Below are 8,957 nucleotides of genomic sequence, written 5' to 3'. Positions count from 1 at the left end.
AAATGGACAGTATATTATGTCTTTAGTTCTTTACATTTGGTTTATGAATCATTCAGTTCAGGAGATTGCAAGAGATGCATTTATTTCTTTTTATAAAGGATATCTTCATTCCTGAAGATCATCTCTCTTTAGTAAGAGATCTTTTAATTCATGAAGATATGAAGTTTAACAGGGGGAAGAAAGAAGAAAAAAGGGGAGGGGGTGCGGAGAGTTTTTTTTAGGTCGAGAGGGAAGAAAAGTCGTCCCCCTAAAACCTAATCTCTTTGGTTTATGTAGGGAAAATAATGTGTGGTTGATTAATGTGATGTCCTTAGCGTCACACTGAAGCAGCCCTGGACTTGATACGATACACTGCGCTGCTCCATATTATCCTACTTCATCTCTCGATGGTCGCCACGTGGGTGGTGCAGATTATGGTATTTACAGTGAACATGTTCTGGTAATCCTTCTTCTTGTTCGACTTGATCATTATCAAAATAACGCCGAATACCACCTGACTCCTGCTTATGGAGTGCAGAAAATAAACTCTCCTCATAAGTGTAGGCAAACAACCATTTCGGGTCACTGCCATGGTAGTTTAGAGTTTCCGCTTTTTTACTCTTTGGATCATAACAAACTAAAACATTCTTAGTTGGATTAACATTGCTAGTTGGATTCCGTACTTGAACATTTAGCAGAACTTGCTCTCGATTTCGTACATACACTACAAAAAAACCAACCAAATGCTACTTGGCCAATGGTAGTGGCCTATTCAAATCTTTAGTTGCCTAACAATTTATGCAATTAATGTTAATTGCCCAGGCGTAGTGCCGTAAGAGGGTGTTGTTTTATGTTTAAAGCAACAAGTTCGCACTGGTTAGTTGGTCCCCATGTTTAAAGCTACTAGTTTGGCTAGTTGGCCAACAGATGTCACCTAATAGGTAAAGTCACTAATTTGTGTAGTCGTCAGGTTATTAGCGAAAATATTAAGGCAACAACTATCTTTTAATTGTTTAATAGATTTTGCATTTAGAGATCCATCTAGTGGCCAACAACATAAAACCACTGGCTTTTGTAGTAGTCGTTTCATATGCCTAATGGTTTAAGACACTAATTCTTGTCTAGTTGTGGTTTAAGACACTAGTTCTTGTCTAGTTGTTCAATAGGTCACGGATAAATTATTTCATGCATTTGCAAAAATATATATGCAACTAAGTTTTAGTAGCCAATCTTTTAGGCTACAAGTATCTCTAATAATCTCTAGTAGCCAAATGGCTAAAAGCTACTACCATTGCAGCAACAACAGTAGCCAACTCATACATGAAACCAACTTCGGAGTTCCTAAACTTAAAGAGCCACTAGTTCTCTAGATTTTAAATAGGTAATGCTATTAACATCTCAGATGGACCGGTGAGAGGGCTGATCTGGGCTTGACCGGTGCTACGGACCCAGACCTAGAAAAAAAGTCCATCCGTAAATAACTTCCCAAATTTAATGCATTACCAAATATTAATAAATAAATATTAATTGAATTTCTATAATTAACAATAAATACTAAAAAAGAGATATACCAAAAATAATTTTTTATTTAATAGCATTCGTTAAAACAAAGAAGTTTCCAAACAAAAAAATCAAGAATATCGTAATCCCACCCGAAATATCAGGACCACAAGACCAAAAAAAAAAGAGAAAGTTCTTCTAAGATCTAAGCTAGATCTTTCTAAAAAGAGACTCTAAATAACAGAAATAATAAATGCATCTAAACCTCAACATATTCTTCTTCATCATCCTCTTCGAGTTCCCTGTCCGGATTCTCCTCGTCATCTTCTTCTTGACCATCTGCAAAGGCATCTACATCCTCCTCTTCAGCTTCCATATCACTACCTTCAAAGGCATCTCGATGTTCATGAATTTGACTCCCGTGCACATCAGCATCTTCATCATCATCTTCCGCTTCATCTTCAGATGATAATTCCATAGCCGGCATGCCATTTTTAACAAGATATTCATTCAACCACTTCTTTGTCGCGTTCGGACCTGTTTCTTTCTTAAGCCTTTTGTTTTCCTGTTCCAAGGATGCCATTCTTACTTTCAATTCGGCCATTTCTTCTTCTTTTTTCTGGTATAAACTGTAGTTAGTTGGATGAGCCTTGCGACGACGTTTACCCGAACATCCAGCATTACGAACTTTGTTAAATATCTCTTCTGGAGTGTCATTAGTTTCTCCCCGATCTGCGGCTTCCTTCATGGCCTTCATTTTTTCCTGCACATTAATTCAAAACACAAATTAATCACAAAGTAGGCAACCAGAATCAAATGAGTTTGGGCAGGCAATAGCAGGTTGAAGGAAAAAAAGAAATACTGACTACAAAGTAGAATTCCAGAATAAAGAACCGTACTTAATGTGGCCACTATTCACAAAAATTCCCATAATAAAGAACCATACTTATTCACAAAAATTCTACCAGGAGCAGTTTTCACTTAACCGATGATAAGAAACTCAAAACTCTGATATAAAAATGCTGCATATTTTTCTTCACTTAATCTTTTGGCAGAATGAGCACAACATTGCATAGCATAATTTTGCAATTCTATCTGTGCAAATCATGATTGTGTAAATAATAATCTATAAATAGATACATATCAAACATGTTTCATCAATGAAGGATTATTTCTTACACTCATTTCTTTGCATTTGGCGTTGATTTTCTTTTCAGGATCATGGGTTCGTCGGAAGAAAGTCACTGGATCACAAGGCTCGGCTTGCAGCTTTGAAATGGAAAACATCATCATAAAAACAACATATCATGTAAAACACATCTGACTCGTAAACAATATCATTAAATAAAACAATTGAAGCAGGCATAATATATACCAACTCGTATTCGATACTAGTGAAACTTTTGTTGCCATTACTGTGGTTGATACCGTTGAGTTGCTTCGCAGCCGCAGCAAGACGTCCTCTTTCAGAATTTTTCTATCGCATGAGGTAAAATGTAAGTTAATATGAAGTTAAGTGTAAGAATGCAGACAAATATAAGACAAAATGTTAATAAAAGATCACCCCCCCAACTCTTCAAGTTCAATCTATATATATAACCTTATGGAAAATCTGCCATAACCAAAACCAAACTCTTGTATATGATGTAAGCTACTTTACATCCACATATAATTTATATTCTAAACGAAAAATACAACAAGAAATGATAGCAAGGGTTTGCAAAAAATGAGTTCAGCTGTATAAGAGTGCCCTTGGCAGTGCATTCTTGTTTTCAAACCAATAATGAAGTGCAATTTTAAGACAAAAAAGAAAAGATAACTTGTATAGTGTTTTCCAGTTCCACATATCATACCTAATTGTCCACTCCCATGACTTAAAAAAAAAACATCATATGTAAACAGTAAGCAAATAGATATACCTTGAACGCATCGGTGGTGAAGTGCTCACACATGTGAGCCCAATCACGTTTGTTGGGGAAATCTTCGGGAGGGTGTGCCAAAGCCTCCAGGTGGCCATCTGATCCAGCGAACCCATCACCCCCAGCTTTTATGTATGCTAGACGAAGTTTGTGCCTGTATGCCTTATAGGCATTCCTCATCACGTCTTTGATCACTTTGACAGCCACTTCATCATCAGGAACGAGAATAAAGTGGTCCTATATGGCCGAAAAAACTTATTAGAGATAGCAACTAAAAAAATTCTAAACTAAGAATAAAATAAGTAACATTAAATTATTTATACCCGGACATTCTGGATCACTCGGGCAATCTTCTGTTCAGGCATATCATCAAATTTATCATATGTTAGTGGGCAATTGTCCCTTTGCCTTACCCACGACCCAATAGAGTTTATAAGCTCATGTCTATAGTGACCACAAAATTTTTCTTTAAAAACGTACACGCTTACTTTCTCCTTCCCCCTCTTGGCAACCGCAAGATTAGTCGTTTTCTTTCTTGTGGTACGTTGTGTTCGACCTATTTAAGAAATCAAAGATAGCATACATGGAAATTATTAGCTAGCTAGAAAAAAACAACATTAAAAAACAAAATGCCTCTCACATAAATATACCATCTTGCAGCGAATAGCCAACTTCTTCATTATTTGCTACAGGAGAATTAGACGCTGATCGCGATCGGTTGGGTTGCGAAAAATTATGGTTTTCAGCTGGAGAATCATGTAGATTGTTCCGCTGTTGTGATCGGCGAGATTGCTGCGAAGATGAACTTCGAAGAGCATTATGCTGTGATTGATGAGATGTTGAACTTTGAATAACTTTTTGTGTTGACCGATGAGATGGCTGAAGAGATGCTTGTGTTCGATTATTATGCAATTGATTTGAACGTTGTTGTATTTCATTCTCTGCGGGAGGTGGTACAGAACGACGACCTTGACTTCTCATAGGGCTATGTAGACCATTGTATTCCTTCTCCAGATTTCTGTGTACTCCTGTGCGGTGTTCTCTAGGGGATATCCTTGGAGTTAACAGAAAATCATTGTTCAGAGGTGATTCCATTGGATGCACCGCGCATGATATTCCACCAGCCCTACTTCTCTGAAGCACAGGTGACTCAATTGGTGAACGACTTGGCAGCACATGACGTGTTCTTCCACCTCCCCTTCCTCCATCCACTGGTGACTCGATCGGTGCATGGCTTGGCAGCGCCCGACCTGTTCTTCCAACTCCATTTCCGTCGTGCACCATTGATTGAGCTGCTTGCAAGCGACTGCTAAAGTCATTCAATTGGTGTTCTTGTCCCTCCTTGTTTTTGTCTCCTGCAGTATGACATTTAAGTAAGGCATATATATTTTGCTAAAATTACCTAACAATACACAACATCGGTTATTGGTTCTATAAGGCAGAATTCAAGAAACATTTGAAAAATTCCCAGCACTCTATTGGGCATCAATCAGCAAACACTACACTGTGTACTATTACTTGTCATTGAAAATTATGCAGAAAATGGCATGTAAAATTCTAACTCAGTTTACTTGTTCAAAACTGAAAATGTTATTAAGAGAGGAGATTTAGATACAAAAAAAGGTTATTGATTACCAATAAATTGAGATTGCTGCACATTTCTTGGATTTCCTCCTGTCGTGTGTACATGGGATTCGCAATTGCAGTTGAGGAAGCTTTAGCTCTTCGCTTCTGTTCTTTTTTTTTTTAGTAGTGGATTCTAGAAAACAACCATGCATATTAATCAACACACAACACAAACAGAAAGTTTATGCCTTCATTAAATCATAAGGTTTATTCTTAATTTACCGTATTTTCGACGCAAGGCGGAATCCCCAAAAAATAGGTCTCGAGCCATATCTGATGAAATAAAAACACCTAAAAATTATTGAGAATAACAAATCCACAGATATATACATTTAAGCACACAATTCAACAACCATTTGATCCGTATGATAAATCCTCAAAATGTTGACAAAATCAATTTAACCACTAGAATACATATTGAAATCCATTATACCAGTAATTTTTTTAATACCCACCATTCGCAAAACTCAATTCATGAAAGGAACAAGTTATAACACTGAGGCGTAAAACCCAATTCATGACAGTATCAAAACAAGAAAAATTTAACCCAAAACATGAAGAAAAAAGACACGAAGATATTCCTTCCAAGATTAATATTCAAAAGAAACATACCAGTAAGAACACAACAACCCAAATTAGATAAGTTCCCTGTCGAAAAAAAATACAAAAAATCAATTAGGTTTTGATACAAAAAATCAAGCTTAGGGTTTGAAGAGAAAATTGAAAAGAAAATACACCTTCGTAAGATGGAGCTGAGATTGGATTGCACTCTTCATGATTTTAGGGATCTTTTATAGCCGAACAGATTCACATCAAGCGGGAAAATCCCGCCCAAAAAATTTTCAGATTGAGTTTCATCCCGCTCAAAACAATTTAGGGTTAACTGAGAAAAAATTGAATTTTTTTTCTTCGATATCTTCTTTCCAAAAATCTAGAAAAGTTTCCCTTTTTCTCTAACGAATTATCGAACTTTCCCTAATTTTCAGCCAAAATATTCCATGAAATTTTTTCCTTCCTTATCTCGGTTCTCTCTGCTCTGCTCTGTAACGAAATTTTTTCCTTCCTTATCTCGGTTCATGTGATGGACACGCCCAAATTGCCGAGTAAAAAAAAAGTGATGGACACACCCAAATCTTTGTTGTGCCTGTTGCATAGAGAAAGTTTGGTGGATAATACCACCGGCATTGACTCGTCAAAGTAGGGACCACCTACTCAAGATAAAGATATTAAGTTTATTTTTTCTATAAATATAGACAAACCGTGATTTTTTCATGGTGAAATCACCATGTGAAACACAAAAATGTGGTACCACATAAAATCTAAAGGCCACTTCCTATTGTCTCCAGGTGGATCCCAGGAGTTTCTCTCTTGCGGTGATTTCATGGTGTCTAGCACAGCCGATCTTTTTAATCCTTAAGGATTCTTTAGAATCCCATGAGTGACACGAGTCAAGGTCTTCAACCTTCTATGTATCGACTTAATTGAGGTCGAGGGCAATAAATATAAAACATTGTAATACAGTTCCACATTTCTCTCTTTATCTTTTTGTATTATACTAATTTAGTATGTTCATTTAGACTATGATATGTTGGCTACGTGAGCCGGTGATTACACAACAATGCCTTATTTTTATTTTTATTAGTCCGCTTAGTTTTTTGTTTTTTTTTTAGGTTTTGATCAGCATAAAGAGAATTAGGCAGATAAAAAGTTCGGAGCAATTGCAAATTACGCTTTCACGTATTGCTCCCGTACAACGGTATAGTGAAATGTTTACAAATTTAAATAGAAAAAGAAATATGTAAAAAAAATCATGGACCCCAATCCCTTCCCTATCAGGATACCACTTACATATTCATTGATCTGTCTCTAGCCCAGACCACAATGTTTGAAGCTTGAGTTTTTTATCCTGAATTAATTTTATTTTTAGTATCCGTATGATGCATAGACGTGATGTAAAGTAGTAACTCATACCCTTTCCTTTCAAAAATATAGACTTGTTTCATGTATAATTTGTACGTGAAATCGGCCTATATTTCTGGAACCGAGGGAGTATATATGTTGAGTCATAAACGTAACATACTCGAGGTTGTTTATGATAAAGGCATCGCGCATGCGCCAGGATCTAATATATACAAAGAAAAACCTTTGTTATGTTTTAGGTTGTGGTGGCAAGATAAACGAAAATGTTATTACACTGTGAGATAAGAGGTTCTTGAAATTGCTTTTATTCGTCCAACCATTAATAGGGTTCATGATATCTATCATCCGCCATGAAGTTTGGTAAGTACATCCAATTCAATGTAATAATGTGGAAATAACAAAGTTTGAACATCGACCATTCATATTTTTTGATCAAGAACAATAAGTCTCAATAAAATAAAATGCTGCTTCTTGGATCTGTTTGTAAATTGAGGATAATTAATCTGATTTTGGTACAAACGTCCAAAAATTGAAGTGACTAAGGAACTTCAAAAGTCGTCTGTGATATTTTAATTTTCTACCATGTTTTCTGATCAATACCAATATCGAAATCAAATGTTGAGTACATTGCAATAGATGATCATTTAGGTGATCTTGGTCCATGAGATACACCTTGTGCAACAAATAAGTAATAATTTAATAACCTGATTATATGAGGATAGCTAATCCGATTTTGGTGCAAACGTTCGAAAATTGAAGTCATCGTGAAACTTCAAAAGTCGTCTGTGAGATTTTAAATTTATAGAAACTCAAAACACTCTGGATTTTGGACTTCACTTGATCCCTTTTCATCTCATCGGATAATAAAAGATTTACATGAATATTTTGGAGTTCGTTTGATCTCAATGTGTAGCTACATAATTCATTCGATTATGAATCTCGAACTGTTAGATTATATGATTGGTCATGGTATCGGTACATTATATGGAAAGTTTCAGTATTACAAAAATATTTAATGTTTGGTATATATAGTACGACTTAATTTACAAGTATTCATTTCTTGAATATCATTATACAGACCCTGTGGATTATCAATTAATATATATTTCAGTTTTGTTTAATAGCTTTTAGTTCCAATTTAGCAACAACAAGTTTCAACCTAATCTGGAGAGATCGAAGAACCTGAGATATTTATTGGTTTTTTAGTCTGGTACCATGTTAAAGTTTATTGAACTAGAACTCACTAATAGAGGAAACGACAATAAATTTAACAAAATAGAAATCGCAAAACTTAATTACATAGAAAGCACACTAACATTTATACTATCAAAACTCTATAAACACTAATCTTATAATCTCTTATTAATTGATTGGAGAGATTAATCAATCCTAATAACCTTTCAATGTATATTGGACTTCACATTAACATTGGACGTCGTTAAATTATGAAAATAAATTACTTTGTCTTGATATTTAAATATATTACATGAGGTTGAACAAATTACGAAGATGAATGAACTTGTACATATTACATGAGATTGAACAAATTACATAGACGAATGAACTTGTCTTTGAGTTGACTTAACCAAGCTGCTAAGTACATCTAACGTGATCAACCAAACTAAAATTTGAGAATATTTTTTTTTTGGAATCAGTTTATTTAAAATTTTAAGCATCCAATTAGATGCTTCGAATTTCATAATTGGACGAGTTGATTTTGGAATTTACTTATATAAATTTTCAATTATACTTATCAGAGTCCGATAAATTACAAAATCTTAAGGAATTAGGGCAAAAAGAATGAATCACCATTTTCACTTACACAAAATGTATAACCATATGCCAATATTTCGATGGAAAGCCAGAGTCTTTTGACATCACGTTTCGATCCGTGTGGTATAAATCTGGCTAATAGAAAGCCAAAATTTCTTATCCACGAATAGATGCAACCCATAGAAGTCATACGGATTGCCACCTTGTCACCTTGTCAAATTGAGGGAAAATTGCGCGCGC

This window comes from Papaver somniferum, chromosome 9, assembly GCF_003573695.1.
Source record: "Papaver somniferum cultivar HN1 chromosome 9, ASM357369v1, whole genome shotgun sequence".
Lineage (NCBI taxonomy): Eukaryota > Viridiplantae > Streptophyta > Magnoliopsida > Ranunculales > Papaveraceae > Papaver > Papaver somniferum.
This window is presented reverse-complemented; position numbering follows the sequence as displayed.